This window comes from Ochotona princeps, chromosome 5 (genome assembly GCF_030435755.1).
Source record: "Ochotona princeps isolate mOchPri1 chromosome 5, mOchPri1.hap1, whole genome shotgun sequence".
NCBI lineage: Eukaryota > Metazoa > Chordata > Mammalia > Lagomorpha > Ochotonidae > Ochotona > Ochotona princeps.
This window is the reverse complement of record NC_080836.1, coordinates 13,475,850-13,497,369: the sequence shown is the minus strand read 5'-3', so window position 1 is coordinate 13,497,369 and position 21,520 is coordinate 13,475,850. Positions and strand designations below refer to the sequence as shown.

At 43.9% G+C, this 21,520-nt stretch overlaps 1 long non-coding RNA gene across 1 annotated transcript; it reads right to left on the bottom strand.

The window, feature by feature from the left end:
* Nucleotides 1-18,361: 18,361 nt before the first annotated feature.
* LOC118757847 (uncharacterized) lies at nt 18,362-20,724 on the bottom strand. The gene is made up of 2 exons (XR_004995396.2): nt 20,672-20,724; nt 18,362-18,763 (listed from the first exon to the last, which is right to left on the bottom strand). It is a non-coding gene; the product is annotated as an uncharacterized LOC118757847 (long non-coding RNA).
* Between the last annotated feature and the right edge of the window lie 796 nt (nt 20,725-21,520).

Below are 21,520 nucleotides of genomic sequence, written 5' to 3'. Positions count from 1 at the left end.
GATGATATAAAAAGAACAAAACCTGAAGTACAGAGTGGGAAGGAATAGATCAGCAGAGCCACACCATCTGAAAACAACAGAGGAAAAGCATGAAACTGAGAATTGGCGCTTTGAAAAGACAAATGAAATTGACAAACTTATAGCTAGGCTGACTAAAATAATGAGGCAAGATTCAAATAAGTAAAGCAAACATTAAATAATAGATAATACACTGGATAGTGCAAAAGTTAAACGGATCACAAGAAACTACCATAAACAATCATATACCAGCAAACTGGATAACTTAGAAGGCATGAATAAATTTTGAGAAACAAAGACCCAGCAAGACACACTGTGAATAAAGACAAAGTCTGAACAGACTGGTACCTAGTATGCTGTTTGAGTGAGTAATCAAAAATTTCCAATAAAGAAAAGCCTAGGACCAGATATCTTCAAAGATGAACTCTACGAAACATTTTAAAAAGAATGAACACCGACCTTTCTTAAATCCCTTGGAAAACAAAACAAAACAAAACAAAACAAAACAAAACAAAACTGAAGGAACGCTTTCAGAATCCTTTAATGACAATAGCATTAGGCTGATACCAAAGCCACCCAAAGATGCCACACACACAAAAAAGATAGGCTAAAACCTCTGATGAAAATACCCACAAAAATCTCAGCAAAATGTTAGGAAACTGACTTTGACAGCACATTAAAAGGATCATACACCATAACCAACTGGGATTTATCCTTAGATGCAAGGATACAAAATCAATTTATGTGATACAGTACATTAATAGAATAAAGGACAAGCCTCACATCATCATCTCAGTAGATGCAGAAAAAAGCAGTTGACAAAATTCAATACTCTTTCATGGTGAAAACTTTCAACAAACTAGAAATGGAGAAAACATCTCAACATAATGGAGGCCATACATTAAAAAAAAACCCTCACAGTTAGCATAATATTCACTCATGGAAAAACTGAAATCTTTTTCTGTAAGATCAGAAAAATAGTGCCACTTGTGTTTAATGTAGTACTAGGCATCCCACCCAGAGTCATCAGTCAGGAACGAAAAAGGAAGAGAGAAAATGGAAGGAAGGAGGAGTTAGAGCGGAGACAGGAAGGGACAAAGAACCAGATCATGCCTGCACCGGAAAGGAAGGAGTTAGAGCATTGCTCTTTGTGAATGACCTTAATTTCAGGAAATCCTAGAAGCTTCATAAAGTATCTTTGAAAATAATAACATACTCAGTAAAGCTGTATCAAATAAGCACACATATACACATACAAACATACACAATCAGCTCTAATTCCAATCTGTATCAATGATCTATCTGAAAAGAAAGTTGCAGTCCGTTTACATTAGTCACTAAAAAAGTAAACTCAACAAGAAGGTGAAATATTTGTATGCTTAGAACTACAAAACACTGATGAAAAATTTAAGTAAGGTACAAATGAAAAGACATGTCTGTATTCATGTGTTGTTAACATGTGCCTACTTCTCAAAGCAATGTGCAGATTTAATGTAATTCCAATTAATATCCCAGTGTTATATATCAGAGTTATATATGTAGAGACAGAAATCTTCCATTTGCTGGTTCACTCTCCAAATGGCTGCAATGGCCAGGACTGGGTTAGGTAGAAGCCAGGAGCCATGATTTTCTTCCAGGTCTTCCATGCGGGTGGCAGGTGCCCAAGCACGAGGGTTATCTTCCACTGCTTTCCCAAGCATAGTAACAGGGAGCTGGATTAAAAGTGGAGCTGCTGGGTGGGAATTGAACTGGTGCCCTAATGGGAAGCCAATGCCACAGATGGAGGCTTTACCCGATATGCCATATCACTACCACCCCCCAAATTCTTAAATTAATATGGATCCACAAGAACATGAATGGCCAGGTAATTTGAAAAGGAAAGACATAAACAAAGACAAGAAAGAATGACTTAAAGACTTGAATATAAGACCTAAAACTATAGAGAACCAAATAAGGGGAAAGATCCATGACAAGACTTCATGAACAAACAAGTTAGACTGTCACCCATTAAAAAAAACTTCATGTATAAAAATTAAAGTGATTTAGAGGGGAAACACAACATATGGATTCGAAAATATATTTTCAAATCATACAACTGATAAGGGGTTCGTCTTTAAAACGAACAGTAAAAGCTAAATAACCTGACTTTGAAAAATAGGCCTAAGAACTGCATAGATAGTTCTCTAAAGAAAATCTAGAAGTGGCCAAAAAGTATATGAAAAGAAAACTACTTGTCATCAGGAGAATGCAAATCAAAACCATAATAATGTACACATCTCAGATGGCTATTAGCAAATATGCCAAAGACAACAAGATTGGTGGCCATGCAAAATGTGCAGCCAGTGTGGGAAACAGCATGAAGTTCCTCAAGGCAGTGAAAACTAGAACTGCCATATGGTCCAGCAATTCCAATTCTGGACATTTAGCAAAAGAATTGAAATTGGGATCTCCAATGATGTTAGCCTTTGCATATTCTTTTTAGCACAATTCATATTAGCCAAGAAGTGGAAATAATTTAAATTTGCATAGATAGAAAAATGGGGAAAGACGAAGTTGTGTCTATCGTATAATATTATTCAGTCCTTAAAAGACAGTATTATGGGGGCAAATGTTAAACATAAACTATGAAAGTATCTCATAAGTTATTGAGTACTAACAGAACCAAAGAAACCATGATGTGTGATTCAATTTATGCACTGCTCAGAGGTAGGCAGAATTTAATCTTTGGTTATAGTGGAACAGCAGTGTCCACCTGAAGGAGGGGAGTGATGACCAAGAGGAGGCAGAGAGAAGGTAACTGAGGCATCGACAGTCCATGTCCTCTTCTGATGATGACTTGGATGTGGTCACTTTGCAGCTGATAAACTTGACCTTGAGTTCTGCCTCATTTGGGGCGGGACCCAACTTATTTAAGCCTGCAGCTGTCTGTTCAGTTGCAAAGTTCAGACAAGCCCTAGTAACTATTAGTGAGATGATACAGGAAAATCTGCTAGCCCAGGGCTTGCCATGAGCTAGAGGCCCATAGAATCAGATGCTGCTCAGCCAATAATGGGGTTCCATTCTGATAAAATTATTGTTCAGTCAAAAACACCTGAAGTTGAAAACACATTTAATACACATTACCTACCAACATCCAAGCTTAACCTGTCTACCTTAAACTTGTCCAAAAAATTTTTATGAGCCTCCTGTGGTGCAAAATAATCCACAGCAAGCCTAATTTATAATGAGGTGGTGAAGACCTTTTGTAATGGACAGAATACAGCACAGTGTAGAGGTTGTGTGTTTTCCCTCAGGGCCAGAGGGTCGCCAGAAGTTGCAACATGCTGCACTCACATCCCAGCATTACAGGTCATTGAATTAGAATTTCAAAATTCAAAGTACAGCATCCACCAAATTAGTTTCACTTTCATAACATCCTAAAGTTGAAAACTTCTAAATAGAACCATCTGTACCAACGTACTGTCTGTAAAGAAGTAGAGAAACATCCTTATATTCTTTGTCCTCACTTTGTGGTTGTAAATGCACCACCTGACCTAATTAGACAAGGTTTCCCCCCTTGGTCCCTTTTTCTGACCCCATTTCTTCCACCGAGACATCACTGAGGCTTATAAATAGAAGGGCTTTGTCATGATGGAGAAGGTTCTGTGATAGCTCTATAATAGGACCTCAGACTATGGCTATTACACAGGGTGACAGCAGATTGATTACCTAAGGACCAAAGCTGTCACCTTGGTTGTATTGGGCTGGGCAGTAGAGTATGTCCAGTGTGTGTGACTCAAGAGATAGCGATCCTGGGGCTGTTACTGTAGTGTAGCATGGTAGGGCTCTACCTGCTGTGTTGGCTTTTCATAAAAACACCAGTTCGAGTCCTGGCTGTTCCATTTCTGATGCAGCTCCCCACTAATGTTCCTGGGAAAGCAGCAGAAGAGGGATGAAATCCTTGGGCCCTTGCACCCACATGGGAGACCTGGATGAAACTCCTGGCCCATGGCTTTGGCCAGGGGTAACCATTGTGACCATTCAAGGAGTGCACCAACAGATGGAATTTCTCTCACAGTCCTCCACCTGCTGTAACTGTCTTTCAAATAAATGCAGTAAATCTTAGAAAAACAAAAGCAAAAACATGGGGTACGGGATCTTTTCTAGCCCCAGTGCTCTGGGAAGTCACAAAGGCCTGTCACTTTTCTTCATGCAGTCTCTTACAATAAGGGATGAGACAAGTGTGCGGAGGGAGGGTACCTCGAGCATTTGGCTGAATCCCAATATTCGGGATTAGACTTCACCTCCCGGCAATGCCTCTTGGATCGGGTGTCCTCGGCTTCCTGTCCCAAACTGTTAGGGGGTGGCGACTGGGCAGCTGGGAAACATCTGCCATTGCATTCCCCCTTCATTAGAGAGGTGGGCAAAGTGATATATGTGTGAATGTTCTAAATATTGTGTGTGTGCGCGCACTGCTATAAAATTTCCTTTCTAAGACGCTTTGTGGAGTCTTGGGGATGAAAGACAGCACGGAGTTGACACTATCATTATTACAGCGAGACCCTCCTATTGCTCTGGCATAGATAATGTTTCCCAGGCATATAACGTTTTTCATTTAAGCAGGCACCCTAGAGCACATTCCAGTTAGAAACATTTTCCTTTCTGGATGGTATTTTCCTCCTCCAAGTCTTTGGGATAATGCTGACACATTTAAAGAAAAACAAAAATAAAACAAAGAACGATAATACATAGCATAAAGGAGGCTTATAACAGTTGAATTTTTCCAAGCTCTTTAATTCTTTCTGGAAAAACAGATCACTCCACAAAGTGATTCTGCAGAATGTAGACCTAGCAAGAAGCTGGGAAGGTCAAGGTGCTGAGCCCCCCTGGGTGCCGGTGCTGCTGGTGCACTGGGGACTTGAGCTCCAAGCTAGAAGCATGCGAATGGTCTCTGACAGATCCGGTTTAAACTCTGCTTCCACTTCTTCTTAGTTTTGTGTCCTTGGGTATTTAATGCCATGACTGAATGTGAAACCACAGCCTCTGCTCTTTGCCACACTCAGTAACATAGTGTAGGTCAGCAGTCCTCAGCTGGGGTGGCTTTGTGCTCTAGCACAGTTTGAACAAAGCCTGAAGGCAGTGTTGATGGTCAGGATTGAGAGAAGGGTTAGCTGCTGGCACTGAGCAGGAAGAGGCAGAGCTCCTACTCAACATCCCATAATGTATAGGACAGCCCCTCAACAAAGAGCTCATCAACCAGTTCGCAATACCAATAGTGCAAAGCTAGGTGGGCCTGCTGGACCTGGCCACTTGATACTTCTTTATCTTCTCTGTCCTCTGGTCTATAATTTCTTCTCCAGACCTTTTCTCTAGTCAGGATCTTCTCGGCACTGTCTATATATTTCCTGGGTGAGTTCATTCTCTGCTTCTCCAAGTGTGGCTGTTTCAGACTTCTTCATTTGCTCAAGCCCCAACTCATGCCTCCCTTTACTTCTGCTTTCAGAAGGTAACAATCTTATAGAGCAAACAAACCCCTAAACCCACTGACTTTGCTCTTCTGTGTCTCAGAGGCCCACACAGCTAGTCCCAACTCACAGCCACCATTCTTTAATCTTTGCCTTTGGGTTGCTAGTCTTGTCTGACTGCTGAGTAACGATGTCTTTGTCTCAGGGAAGTATGTATGGCTTCAATTGAGGGGTGACAAAACTACAATTTTAGGCAGTGCGATGTAAATTTATGGCATTTCTGGAAAATGCTTTGTTTTCTTCTAAGAGGAAACACATGAAGGAAAAATGCTGCCTTGTGACATGCATGTCCCCTGATTATGAAGGAACCTGGTGAAGCTGCAGTGTTTAGAGCTTCAGCAGCCATTTTGTGAACAGAAGGTAACTGAGCCCTTCCAATAACAGCGCACTTGACGAAAGCCAGCAGCAAAATTCCCCTTTTTTAAAAAAACTAGGTAGAACCAACAATTCTATAGTTTGTATTTCTTTTTAAAGAAAGGTCTATTTATTTTATTTGGAAAGGCAGATGTACAGAGAGAGGGAAGGAGAAACAGAGAAAAAGAGACCCTCCCCATTTGGCTACAATAGCCAGAGAGCTGGGCCAGTCCCAAGCTGAGCTGGAAGCTTCTTCTGTGTTTCCTATGAGGGTGCAGGGGTCCAAGGACTTGGGGCCATCTTTGCTTGCTTTCCAAGGCACAAGACCAGGGAGTTGATCAGAAGTGGAGCAGCTGGGACTCAAACTGGCACCCAAATAGGATAATGGCACCACAGGCAGAGAGTTAATTTCCAATGCAAATTGCTGTCCTCAAAATGTACTTCTTGACTTCTTAAATTTGAGTTCAATCACAGTACTAAAAACTTCACTGTTAATTGAATATGTTCCTACTTTCAGATTTTCTATGTATTTGTTGAAATGCAGATGCACACAGAAAGAGAGAGGAAGAGAGAGAGAGAATGAGAGAGAATTTTTCCACCCATTGATTCACTTCTCTTGTCTGAAATACCGAGTCAGGCCAAAGCCAGGAATCAAGAACCCAGTTTCCCACTTAAATATCCTCAGCTGTTTCCCAAGATGTGCATTAAACAATAAGCTGGAACTGGAAACAGAACTGAAACTAGAACTCAGATATTCTGAAATGAAATAGGGACATTCCAGACAGTAACTTAACCTCTGTGCCAAACTCCCACTTCCCAAAGAGCTTCTAGTATCTCTGTGCATTTTGTCCCAATGGATCAACTCCTTGATCCTCTCTTCATCTGTGTCTGCCCTGAGATTCCTATCCAATTGCTGCCTTTCTCTCTTTCTACACTTGTTTTTCTTTTAAAAGATTTATTTGTTTTTATTGCAAAAGCAGATTTACAGAGAGAAGGAGAGACAGAAACATTTTCCACCTGCTGGTTCACTCTGCAAATGGTGTAAGGCCCAGAACTGAGCTGATATGAAGCCAAGAGCCAGGAGCTTCTTCCAGATCTCCCATGTGGGTGCAGGGTCCCCAGGCTTTGAATCATTTTCCTGTATGGAAATTGAGCAGCTGGGACCCAAACCAGTGTCTGTATGGGATCCTGGCATGTGAAAGTACCTTCTCTTCTGAAGAGTAGGACCTACTCAAGCCCTTGCTACTTAAGTCATCCCTAAACCCTTACCACACTCATCCATTTCTGGCTGTGTCCCTATCTGGCATCTTAACTTTCATTACAGGTTCTTGGGAAGTTTGGCCTCTTACTTGCTGTCTCTTCCTCCTCACAAGTGACTTACTCCACCCAGGTGACGTCATTGCTGTGGTGGCCTCTGTTACAGTTCTCTCTGTTTGACTTCCTCCCACCCTTCCAGCAAACTTTTGAGCTCTTGTACTGAGTCCCATTCTGCCCTCCTTGAGGGTCCTCTATTGGGCTCCCCATCTTCCTCTTCACTCTACTCCCTAAGGAAATGACAACAACAGCTCAGTGGCGATTCATCACCCATATACTCTCAAACTTTCAGAACTTTCCTGACATGCATTCATATATTTATTTGCTCTTGGGAAACTACCTTTGGATACCTTCCAGGGGCCTTAGTATTGACATACCTAGAGCTAAATTCAGCACCTTGCCTCACCCCACCCAACCAGTGAATGAAAAACCAGCTTTTACCTTGTGTCTGGAAACCACCACTGACGTCTTCCTCCCTTCACTGGTATTTCAGTCTTCCATGACCATTGTCAGTAACATTCTTTCAGTACCTTTGCCTTCCTTAGACTCGTATGATCTCTCTCAATTTGCTGCAGGTGTTTCCTAAGTTGTTTTCCTGTCTGCCTTTCTCTGCTCTAACTATGTTATTGCTTATGTCCTATTTCCATTAAATAGATGAATTTTAAAAGGAAATAAGAGGCTCAGGTGCAGAGATATAGTAGGCCTTTGCCTGTGGCACTGGCATCAGTTTGAATCCCAGTGGCTCCACTTCTGATCCAGCTTCTTGATGGTGGCCTGGGAAATCATGGAGGACAGTCCACTTCCTTAAGTACCTGAACCCATGTAGGAGACATGAAAAGAAGACCCTGGCTCTTAGTTTCAGACTGTTCTAACTCTGACTGTAATGAACCATTGGGTAGAAGATACCTCTTGCTGTCTCTCCCTCTCTCTGTAATTTTGGCTTTCCAGTAAAAAAATGTTTTTTTTTAAAGGAAGCTAGTGCAGATCTTTATTTTTCCTAGAAAGTATAACATAAATTGGTAATCCTAATAGCTTCAGAGGCAAGATGCTGAAGTTTAGGGGCCAGGCACAATGGCTAAGTGGCTAAATCCTCACCTTGCAAGCACCAAGAGAGCCCATATGGGTGCCAATTTGTGTCCTGGTTGCTTTACTTCCCATCCAACTCCCTGCTTATAGCCTGGGAAAGCAGTAGTGGGTGACCCAAAGCTTTGAGACCCTGTCTGCACATGGGAGACCTCAAAGAAGCTCTTGGCTCCTAGCTTCAGATCAACTCAGCTCTAGCTGTTGCAGCCATTTGGAGAGTGAAGCAGTGGGTGAAAGATCTCTCTGTCTCTCCTTCTCTTGGTAAATCTGATCTGCCATTCCAATGAAATTTTGAGGAATCTTTGCAAGTAAAGGAAAATAAGGTTAAAATCAGTATCCATTGCATGCTTACCTTGTAGATATCCAAAGAAATATCTAGGTGGTACACTCTTGCCATTCTTTGTTTTAAAATTTCTACAGGGAGTACATTTTTTTGACTTAAAAATTGCAACGAATGGCCTATCATAGATGGAGAATAAAACAAACAGGTGCCAGAGACAGAAGAAGTTCTCAGAGCCACACAAAGACTAACAGAGGTGAGAAGGAAAGGTGTCAAGGCCAGAGAAGGGAAGATACTGTGGTTTGTGATGTACAAGGGAGTTGGGGCCTGATGGAAAAGGGCAGGGTCAGAGATGAGGAGGAGAGATCCCAGTAGAAGCAGAGACTGACTTAGGTTTCTTCACTAACAGGTGGGCTTGGCATGGGATTTGGCTAGAGAAGGAACCCAGGGCTAAGAACAGGGTAGTACTGGAGCTTCAGTGCTGGGTACATGGAGAAGGTGTAGGAGGGGCACCTTGAGACAAGATGTTCGTGAGAGATACTGAGGAGTTTTCAGACACAGCTGCAGAGCCCCGGGAGGTACTTTTTACCTTGTGATTGCTTGTACACAGTGGTTACCCATGTGCAGCCGCTCTGGTTGGACCCTCAGGGGTAGGTACTGTATGAAGGATGGCAATCTCCATCAGAAAGCATCAGGAGAGGAGAGTTGAAGATGAGGATGGTGGAGATAGGAGCTTAGGAAGGACCCTGAACTGGAGAGAGAGAGAGCTGAGTCTAGTAGCCGAGGGATGTATGATTTGAATGAGGCTATTTCCCACTGCAGCAGGTTTAGTGGGCTACCCTCTTGATGTGGGGCATGACCATGGTGTGTTTGCCAATGAGTGTCCACTTTTGAAGCCACCATATTCTGGGTATGTTGCACAATCATCTTCACTCCAGAGACGGCAGACATGCTATGCTTAGAAAGCACTGGCTGTGGTGGAGGTGGGCCTAGATAGCCTCTACTGGAGGTAGCAACCAGCTGTGTGGTCCTAGAGATGCTGGGTTGATCCTAATCAGCTGAGGAAAGCCCTAACCCGTGGAGCGGTAGAGGTGACTTCTGTGAATAGACATGACACAAATGACAGATCCTCGGAAGATAGGGCAGTCTCTAAAGGCTGACTTATTAAGTGCATACTTGGTAGGAGGGGCTGTGGGCAGCAGAGAAGTAAACACAGTCATCATTTTCTTTTTCCTTGTGGCTCACAAAAGGGAGACTCACTAAATAAAATTTGACCCATACTATTGAAAATTCCAGTTAACATAATGCATTCTTCCTAGATGGATTGTTACTCTCCATAGTAATGAAGTTAAGGGCCCGACACAGAAGCCTAGTGACTAAAGTCCTTGCCTTGCATGCGCCAGGATCCCATATGGGCACTGGTTCGTGTTCCAGAGGCCCCTCTCTCCATCCAGGTCCCTACTTGAGGCCTGGTAAAGCAGTCGAGGACAGTTCAAAGCCTTGGGACCCTGTACCCGCGTAGAAGACAGGAAGAGGCTCCTGACTCCTGGCTTTGGATTGGCTCAGCTCTGGTTGTTACGGCTGCTTGGGGAATTAATCATCAGACGGAAGGTCTTCCTTTCTGTATCTCTTTCTCTCTGTATATCTGCCTTTCCAATAAAAATAAATGAATATTAAGAAAAAAGAAATGACGTTAAAGGAGGCTAGCACTGTAGCATGCAGGGAATAAAGCTGCCAGCTGTCATTCTGGCATCTCTTATGGGCGACAATTCGAGTTCTGGTGGCTCCACTTCTGATCAAGCTCCTTGCTAATGTATATGGGAAAGTGGCAGTGGATGATCCAAGTCCTTGGGCTCTGGAACCCATGTGGAAGACCCAGAGAAACTCCTGACTCCCAGCTTCTGACCAGCCCAGCTCTCCTTGACTTTGTGCCAATTAGGGAAATGAAGCAACAGATGGAACATCTTATCCTCCATTTCCCCCAACACACCTGACCTCTCCCTCTCTCTGCCTCTCATTCTTTGAAGTTCTGCCTTTTAAATAATAAATAATTTTTTTAAAGAAGTGTAGTTAAGGTTCTCCTGGAAATCTTATTTATTTGGAAGGCAGAATTACAAAGAAAGAGAGACTAAGCGACAGAGATTTCCATCCACCGGTTCACTCTCCAAATGGCTTCAATGACAGGGTTAAGCCAGACTGAGATCAGGAACCAGAAACTTCATCCAGATCTCCTATATGGATGCAGGGACCCAGGGACTTGGGCCATCTTCCATTGCTTTTCTAGGAGTATTAGCAGGGAGCTAGATTGGAAGTGGAACAGCTGGGATTGAAATTGGCACTCATGTGGGGTGCTTCCCACTGTACCACAACCCTGGTCCTGACATCTTAAATTGAAAGTTTTAAAATCATTCTTCTCCATAGGATTGTAAATCTAGCATGGCATTTCTCTCTGTGTTTAGGAATCCTTGTAAGATGAGCATTTCTTTCTCCTTTCAGACGAGGCAACAGCAAGACAACGTTTTGCTTTCCCCTAATTTCTCTTAGAAGAAAATGACATTTGCCTATATGGTTCTATTTTTTTTCTTTTGGTTTTTAATTATAAAATGCTTTTAGCTGCTGATTTATTATATTGGGAACAAATTGTGTCTTTGAGATCCACTGCACTGTAATTACTTGAGTTAGCACTGCAGACATCTATGCAAGGCCGGCAAGTCAATTTTGACTGCGAATAGATAATACATGGACTGCTATTAAGTTTAATGTAGATTAATGTGAGTTGCTTTCCTTTGCATGTATGTATGCAGGTACCAATAATTAAGATTAATTTCCACCAGATAGAATGGCCTTCATTGTGCACAGTGCCAGAAAATGCTTCTTTAATAGCTGTTAATTGGATATATTTGCTTTGATGGTGAAATCCTGATTAGTCTTGTTACCCTGAAAACTCCCCTCCTTATTCTCTCTCTGCTCACCCGCCCTCCTAACTCTGTTTCTCTCCCTCTCTCCAAGTGGAGAAGAGACTGACTGACAATGACAGCAGAGCTTTGAAGATGATAGAATCTTTGCTACCTGTACTCAGCTTCCCCATCCAAACCCATACCATGTACTTCGTTTCTCAGTGAGTTAGCCACTGAATGCAACTCACTGAGCACCTGCTATGTGCTAGGTGATTTATTTCCATGTACCTTTTCAAAAGGCAGAAGGTCAGACAGCAATCTTTCACCTGCTGGCTCACTTCCCAGCAGGGGCTGTACCAGGCAGAAGCTAGGAGCTGGTGAGAGTGTAAGAACTCAAGTGCTTAAATCATCATCTGCTGTTCCCTTGGATGTGTAGCAGCAGGATGCTGGAATCGGATGCAGAGGTGAGACTCCAGCTCAGGCACTCGGACACTGGATGTGGGCATTGCAAGGGGCATCTTCATCGCTACACCAAATGCCCACCTACAACTCTATTTGTGCCAACACTGGAGGTGGAAATCATGACTTTGCTCCTGTAAGTGAGGAGACCAGGATCCATCCAGCAATGTTATAGTCACAAGGGCACAAGCGAAGAAGCAGTAGAGTGCAGATTCTAACATGACCACTTTCTGAAAAATACATAAAACTTTAAAATTTGCTAGGATGGGCCATTGTCAGCACCACTGTTCTTTTCCGTGTTCCTGTTTCTTTGCAAGTCTTACAGCCTGTCCTGAAGCACCATCTCCCGTCCTTGCCTCTTCAGGCTATTTCTCCTCCTTTCCTGCACTGTATGGGTCAAGGCCCTTTAGGGCAAAAATGGAAACATTCAGAATTGTTCAAAAGCACCAGGCAGAAGCCTGCTTATTTTCTCAGCAGGTACAAAAGGCTGCCTTGTGTAAGAAAAAGTTGTAGAATGACAATAGCTCTAGAGAGAACTTCAGCATCTTCCTAATGATGGGACCCATCCTCACTCCCACTCTACAATGGAAATTTTCTTCATTAGATGTTATTCTTTTTCCTATAGCACAGGTTGAGTGTCCCTTATCTGAAATGCTTGAAGACAGAATGAAATATCTTGGGGATGAGACCCAAGTCTCCACAATTTATTTATATTTTGTATTAACCTTATATACAGTCTGAATGTAATTTTATCTAATATTTTTAGTGCACCGATGCATTACATGAAGTCAGTTTGGAATTTTCTACTTGTGGAGCCATGTGGGCACTGAACAAGTGCATCAGCAGGATGATGGAATCGGATGCAGAAGTGAGACTGCAACTCAGACTGCACTCTGACACGGGATGTGTACGTTGCAAAGGGCATCTTCACTGCTACGCCACATGCCCAGACGTTCTAAAAACGTTTTTAAGTTTGGATTTGTGGATTAGGAGTGGTCAGTCTGCATAGGTACTCTCCTAAAAATTCACTTTGAGTAATAGGAATGCGGTCTATTGGTTAAGTCTTGCTTGCACAGGATGAAGTCGAAGAAAGCAAACGAGGAGAGAAGGCCTTGGAATGAGCTTTGCCCCTCTCAGGTTTGCTCCCAGCTTTGGAATACTCAGTAGGTGCTGGTTGCTCTGTGTGAATCCAGGGAAGAACGGTGTGCTTCGTAGCCAGGGACAGCTCAGCTGGAGTTCTTGCCTGTTCAGGATGAGCTGTGTGACCCCAGACAGCTTACTCAGCTGCTCAGAGTCTGACTTTTCCTTCTCCAGTGTCACATGATTCATGGTGTTCTTCCTCCCCAGAGGAAATGAGAAGGTCTGTGTTACAAGTCACACTCATTGCAGGATTCCACACTTACACCATTTCTCTTTTTCCTTTCTAGGGGTTGTGGCCCTTATATGGATAGGCTTGAAGGAAAGCAAAAATTTTCACAGATTTGTATGTCCCAGGGAAGCTGAATTTGCACTGATAGGACAGAGCAGGAAAAAAAAAATTCTCCACGTTTCTTTTGGGAAAGTCATTTAAATCCTTCCTGACTTGTAAAATTAAAAAAGTTGACCCTAGTTGCTGGAGAGCACTTTGAACGGGCAATGGGACTGTCTTGCACTTTAAACATAACCTGCCCTGCCCACTAATTAGCCATGGCACTCTCAGTCATTGCCAACAGTTCACTGTCACGTTCCTGGGTGTCCCCAAGGAGAGCCCCCACCCACACCCACACCACTGCTGATAGTCACTGGATGAGTTCCTCAATTCTAATATTCCTCATTTACTCCACACAGCTCTTTCTTAAGTACTTGAGAGGTACTTAGGTGAGGCTTTCAGCTCTTAATGAAGGTCAAGGGAGACTTCTTGAGAGCAAGACCCATGAGCTGGCTTCAAGGACTGGTCTAGTCACCCACCTGCCCTCCTCACCATTGGTGTGGATTTGAACCTAGCTGCCAAATCCCCTCCTGGCACATATTGACCATTCCCTGATCTCTCACTTGATCGTCTGTTTTTATGTGGCATGGTGTTAATAGGCCAGCTAGCCCCTTCAGCAGGAGCCTAAAGCGAATTTAGAAGACATGCTGTGAATGCTTAGATAACAGAGAGTAGTAAATCAAGTAGATATAGTTTGTAACTACATTTTTTAAAAAGATTTATTTATATGAGAGTCAGAGTTACAGAGGGAGAGAGACCGAGAGAGCTCTTCCATTCACGGGTTCACTCCCCAAGTACTGCAATGTCAGGGCTGAGCCAGGCCAGAGCCAGGAGCCAAGAACTTCATTCAGGTCTCCCATGTGGATACAGAGGCACATTAGCAGAGAACTGGATTGGAAGTAGAAAGTCAGGACTTGAACTGGCACCCACATGGGATGCTGGCACTGCAGGTGGCAGTTTCATCCACTATGCAACACCAGCTCCAACCATATAGGTTTTTAATTACCTAGATCCTGCTTTTCCAAACTCTCTATCCAAGTAATGCCAGTTTTACAGTTGCAAGGTGGATGAATATTTTAAACTATGTATATGTACACACATATAGCAGTAGTTTTGATAAACCTATAACTTTGTGTTTAGTAAGTCTGCTGTGAATACTACCTAAGTTTGAGCTCTGCTGTTGTCATTGAACTGTGTGATAATAACATCAAGGACCAAACCTCTCACAGACTCAGTTTCTTGTCTGAAACTAAACTCTGTCTTGCACAGGTATGTTGTGAAAATAAACCAAAACAGTATCACAAAACAGCCAGTATGAATTCTGACACGTGCTAGGTGTGCGATGAAAGTATTGTTTTATCAGATTGGTGTTGTGATGTAGCAAGTTGAGATGACTCCTGCAACATATTGGCATCCCTTCTATGTTCTGGTTTGGATCTCAGCTACTCAACTTCCGATCCAGTTTGTTGCCAATGTTCCCAGGAAAGCAATGGAGGATGGCTCAAGTCCTTGGGTCCCTGCACTCATCCGGGAGATCCAGAAAAAGCTCCTGGCTTCTGGCTTCTAACCTGCTCAGCTCTAGCTGTTGTTGCTATTTGGTAGTGAATCAGAGGAACTATTGACACCAAGCCTGAAGCAGAAAATTTGACAAGTGATCTCATGCGACAGGTCACAGTAAAAGAAACAAAACAAACAAAAAATGCAGATATGATAAAAAATACCAACTGGAGTTCTGCTCAGGCTGTGTCCAGACTATACTCAAATACAAAATGTATTGAACTTGTTGTGTGTGGTTTTCATATTGATTTCTCTATTTATTTGAGAGGCAGCGCAACAGAGATGGATGGAGAGACAGAAAGAGGGAGAAAGATCTTCCATTCGTTAGTTCACTCCCCAGAGCACTGCAGTGACTGGGCCTGAGCTGGGGTTTAAGCACGGAGGCTGGAGCCCCTTCTAGGTCTCTCAGCAGAGGCCCAAGTACTTGGGTCATCTCCCGCTGCTTTTTCCAAGCACAGTTACAAGGAGCTGGATCAGAAGTGGAGCAGCCAGGACTCGAACCCATGCTCACATGCCAGCATCCCAAGCTGCAGCTTAATCTGCTGCACCACAATGACAGTTTCTGAACCTGTTGTGTTTGTTCACTGATCTCACTCCTGAGATATCTCATTGTGTACATGTCAATATTCCGAATTCCAAAATCTGCACTTTACATGAGTGATACTAAACTTGATTAACATAGAAATGTGATCAAGATGGGACCTGAGTGGGACCCATAAGTAGAATCTCAATCCCAGGTGAATAATTATACACCTGGGGGGACCAGGTAGAGTGATCTCAAGCAAATGGCTGCTCAACTTTGAATGGGCTGGGCAGAAGAGAGGAGCTCAGCACAGCTTTCTTATGGACACTCAGTACAATTGGTCAACGTAGCTATGATTTCAGTGTGTGACTAGCTTTAACTAGTATGGTTGGGAGACCAGGACATGCCCTGAGGATGAATATCTGCCCACATGGGAACTTGTGCTTTGTCTGAAGATCATCAATGAAACTGAGTTACCAGTAGTTGCTTCAACAGCTTCCAAAACTGACATCGTATTACATTATAAGGGCTGGACATATTTGATTCGATTATGAATGGCCACTGAAAAGACTTAAGATGTAGACGGGTGTTTTGGTTCTGGTTGGCATATTTGAGATGGATGAAGAGGTAAATGGAGGAGAAATGAACAGCAAGAACAAAAGAAAAGGAAGTAAGGAATAGATGGATGACTGAAGTGGGAGCATTCTCTGAGGCTTACTCTCAAAAGCAGAACTACAGAGACGGGGGAAGCCCAGAGAGCAACAGGAGCCAAGAGACAGTTCATGAAAGAAAAAGAAAAAAAATAGGTGCAAATCCTCAAATGTTTTAGGATTCTCAATATGAGCTGGGATGTGTTCAAAACTAACATGCAAACACATGCACGAGCCAAGCTGGGCAGTCACAGCCTCAAAAGGCTCCAAGATGGTAGTTTTAATCAAAATAAAAAGGAACATTTCTTTTAATTCCCTTAAATTATTACGCAGAACATGAGGTAGTTATGGGTTGGGATTATTACCTGGACTAATGGATGGAATTTACCTGGTGTAAATTCATCTTGGAAAGACTGCCCAGGAATGAGGCCAACCCCTATAAGACATACAGAGCTCCTGGGCATGGTAATGATCTCTCAGGTAGGTGATGCAAGGAACTCCTGAACTGGGTCAAAGTTAAAACAAAGGCCTGAGGACTTCTATAAATTCTTCTATAAATATAAGTATGGTAGATCCTGTCACAGCTTCTTACCAGAAAATGATATAGTATGATACACATTTGTGGGACCAAGTTGAGGAGGAAGGAAGACATGGAGAAACTTGCAGTGCACTGAGATTACCTGAAGTTCATGTCATCTCACTTACTCCTGGCCGTTGTCCTGTGCAGTGGCTGTTGATGCGATCTTAGCGAGGAGGAGCCATTCAGAAGAGGTGCAGTGGCTTGTCTGAGGTGACACAGGAACACTGATGGTAGATGTCCTTCCTTCCTACTCTCTCTGCCATGGCACACAGCTCCTGAGTGCCCTGGCCTGGATTCTCCTGGGTGCATTGTCCAAAACAGTTCTGTCCTTCACCCACCTCATGTTTTTTTGTTTCCTAGAGCAATACTCAATCCTGGACAGGTTATCAGAATGGTTCATGAGTTTAGAGTGCGACGTTGAGAGTGCGAACCACTTTTCTCTTCTGCTGAACTGCAAAAGGAGTGCAACTCTTTCCCTGTCATCCCCTTAACATACACACCACCGAAGAAATCCCAAGTATATACTGGTGCAGTAAGAATCTTGCCACAACACCAGATTGTACTCTTTCTGAACCTCAGTTGCTTTACTTTAAACAAGGAAAGAAGGGAAAACTAAGTTATCTCTAAGGTCTTGGAATTTGCATATAGCTATTATACAATGTATAACAAGTGTATATAAATTACACATGTGTACATGTCTACAACATATATACCCTTATTTATGTTGACATTTAAATCAATAGCTACTTATTGACACTAAGACCAGCACAGTGATCCTATTAGCCAATAATCCAAAGGCAGAAATCAGCTTAGAACGCTTTGCTTAGATCCAGAAGGCATTATTTAATAAGCTTGAAGGAGAATTACCCGAGATAATAACAAAATGAATTTTATTTCCTCTTCAGAAGTCAAGAATCATTGAAGCAAATTCCCTTAGGTTGAAACAAACTCACCTGCCCCCAGTCAGGTGCTGGCCACCATTGACAGCATTTAGCTGGGCGCTGGCATCAGACAGACCCAGGCGTGGGGCCTCTCAGCAGTCCCTGGCTGCAGTCAGCACAGGCAGGCAGGTGACTGCATTTCTCTGAGCTTCAGTTTTCTCACTGGAATCTGGGGATACCATGAGGGTACCTCAAAATCTGTACATCCTTCATGGTCATCCATGCCTGGTCTCCCAGGACAGGGTCACTGTCTTGTCTGGGGTCGACAACGCACCTACCCATCATTTGAGTGAGAGCCAGATTATCTGGACTGTAGGAAAAAAAAGGGACATCTTTGAGATGCAGCCTCAGAGGCAGCCATTCCCATTTTCTACTAACCAAATCTCCCAGGGGCCAGGGAGCACCCCGCCCTCTTCCTCTGGAGTTGTGCCCCAGGTTGCCAAGCTCTGTGTTTGTCCTCCTGCAGCAGGCACTGCTCCTGCAGACCAGCTCTCCAGCCAGGAAGGGGTTAAAACCAACATTTGCAGATAAAGAGGTAAACATATTTACATTCCTCTCTTCACACTTTATGCATATGTCATGCAGTGAATAGTTTTAGAGGTCTGTTTGTGCTCTCTCTCCAGAATTTTTACAGTCTGGAGGACACAAAATCTCTATAAAGTGACTTATTGAAATAGAAGCAGATTGGTAAAACCGTTTCCCTCTTATGAACTGTGAAGAATGATCCTCTAAATGAAATCAGGAAGGAACTGGACAGAATCTTGTTTAATGGTCTGACAAAATGAATCACAACGATTCCAGACATCCATCACTGCTAAAAGGGGGACCACAAATGATCTGTGAACCACTATATATTGATTACCCATGTAGTACAAGTGTCGGATTTAATGTTCACACACCATAGAGAGGCGGCAGGGACAGATGGTGCCTTAACTCTTCTTTGATAGATTTTAATGGTGAAATATTGATTTCTATCTGGCCAAGGCCTGCTGTTAGGGGCCAAAGTCATTTGTTGGGTATTGCCGGACACCCAGTTGGCCCAGTGTAATCAATCATTTTTGGCAAGGCAGGTGAAAACCCAGAGAGAAGCACCTTGCAACCCAAACTGGAGCATGATGTGTCTGAGTCCAGCCACCTAGAGAAAGAAAGAGGAGAGAGAGAGAGAAGGAGAGAGAGAGAGCAAGAGACCCTCAGAGATTGTGCTTGTAAAGAATTATTAATGATAAGACATGTTTACTGAGGAGAGTCGCAGCGAATCAGAGCTGACATGAAATAGTCCGGGAGCCTCGTGGAGAAAATGAGCCTCTTGCTAAGAGGGACTATATTTTATTTAAACATCCTTCTAAGGCTGAGGACTCAGGTAATCTGTTGTGTTACAAGCCACTGGCTGTTCTTGCCATCCAGAGAGATAACACTGGGGCGCTAATAGGAAGCCATCAATCACAATCAGGCTGCAATTCCAGCGGTGTCTCGTCCTCCCAGCTCCTCTATGGGCTCCTTAATAAGGGTGATAACATAGTTCGGGGGGCTGCTGCTAGGGGTTCTCCTCTCTGAGGGTCATATTCATAAAGCCACAAACTCATCAAGTCAGCATCTGGGGGGAAAATGGATCTGTGTGTGCCCCAGGGTGGGGGCAACGGGACTTGTGTGCTGGGAAAGGGAGTGGCTTGGGCTCCCACAGCAGAGGCACCTGTCATCTGTTGGTCACCGGCTTCTGTGATGTCATTGCCACCTCCCTCCTAAGAAAGGAGTGTGTATGTCTGTTGTGTGTAATTATCAAGGAACAAGGCTTGTTTTCCTGGGCTGCTGATAAAATGATGTCAAAGGCAAGCCCCAGATGGAGGCCTCCATGATCTGAGGCTTGGCAAGCTCACAGGAACAAGGAAGTGGCATCTTAGGATGACTCAGGGAGGGGATAAGTGGGGGAGGGGGGGCGTGTGTCAAGCACCTGGGCATGAGTGGACAGGGAGCATGGTTAGAGCCTCCCAGCCTCTACAGCTGCAGGTCAACCTCTAATCCTTCAACTGCAAGGTTAGGCATCCATTTCCCTGTTTGACTCCTGCCCCCCCCCCCAAACCCCATAGCCTATGTGAGAGTGGCATGGTGTCTAATAAATTGTTGTGTTCCTAGTAACCCAGGACATGGTGTAGCGTATCATGGGACATTCTATCCATGAATATGGCTGCTTGCAAATGTGCAAGTGAGAGTTTTGTTGCAACAGAAGCCAGTTACATGATTTTTTATCTTTTGCGTTCACGTAGGAATACTGTGTGAGTGTAAATACACATCTGAGTCTACATAATGCATGCATGGTTTTGTTGTTAAATATGCACATTCATAAACAACGCATTGACCTCATAAAGACATGACACATTTTGTATTAGCTTATGTGTGTGATATACTTCTGAAACAGCATGGCATAGTGGCTGACAGTCTGGGCTAGCTCCACTGCTCATTTGAAGAGGACTTTGCCCAAGTAGTTTCTGCTCTTGGTGCCTCAGTACCCTCCCTGTGAAACAGGGAGAATCATAGTTCCTATGCTTTGTGGATTCGGAGAATTAGTCGATGTGAAATATTTATAATGCTGCTTTGCATAGGTAAGTATGTGTTTAAATTAGTCATGGCACATGATTCAAAATCTCTACGCAAATAGCTACATGAGCACGGAATCATATATTATGTGGGTCTTAGGAGCCCTGGTAAATATTTGCTTTGTTCTCTGTGATCTACCAAGCTTGTGCTTTGAGAAGTAATTTTATTTGGGTGGAGTGGCAGGCATTTTAATGGACAGGGCAGATGTGTGCTCTCAATTTCACACAGTGGGCCCAAACTCGCTTGTGTGCATGTTTCCCCAAACCTGTCCTCAGGGTGTGCATGTCTAGCAAAATGAGTGAGTGTGTGTGTGTTTAAGTGTGTGTTGGTGCTCACTTACAGGATGCTTCAGGGCAGGCTGAGGCCAGCTTCCTGGACTGCCCAGCTGTTGCAGGCTGCCCCCAGATGTGAACGTGCAGGCAGCAGATTCCACTTAGATTATCTTGCTTACCTAATGATTTTTGCTTCACTGCCTTGCTCGATTGTGTTGGCCAGGACGGCAGGCTATTAAAATGTCAAGGCACATTGAATTGTTGTTATCCAGGAGAGAGACCTTTCCAATCCACCTGTGTTGGGGGGCAGCGGGTGGGGGGCACGTTGTATAATCTCCGAGAAGGCGATTGGAGAGAGGTTTTATGGCTGTTTTATATACCTTCAGGGTGGGGGGAGGGAAGGAGGGAGGGAGGGGTGGCAGGAGGCTCTGTGTGGACATGAGGAGGGGGCAGGTGAGGTGGGGCAGGAACCCTGGCTTGTGGTCTCGCTGAAGTATATGAATTACAAAGCCATCTTCTCAAGCAGGTGCCTCCCAGCCGTGGCAGCTATGGGTAATGGCACCATGGGCTGGTCTGAGGTGCTGTGTGCTGCATCGTGAATGATGGTGGGGGAGGCAGAGAGGCAGCAAGCAGCCCGAATGAAGGTCTACGCCGATCAGCACCCTCTCTGGGCAGGAAGGGCTGGTGAGCACAGCCTCACTGTCCTTGGCCCTGCTGGGCTCAGATTCTGATGACACCTGCAGCACCTGCTGCCACAGTCTGCAGATCTTCATCCTCACAGGCTGATTACTCTCTCCAAGGGTTTATTTTTCTCTGAGGAGAGCAAGCAGGGGCTGAGGAGGATCTCATCAACTCTGTAGCTGTCAGAAACCCAAACTTGCCTGCCCGGATTTTATACCTCCTTTGTTCGCGTCACTGCACGTCACGTGACGGTCTGGGTCTCTGCTGGGTTTGGTCTTGCGAAGGCTCCCCCATCCCAGGTCTGACCTGCTTCGCTACGCCCTGCAGAGGTCCTGGGCTGCTCTGCA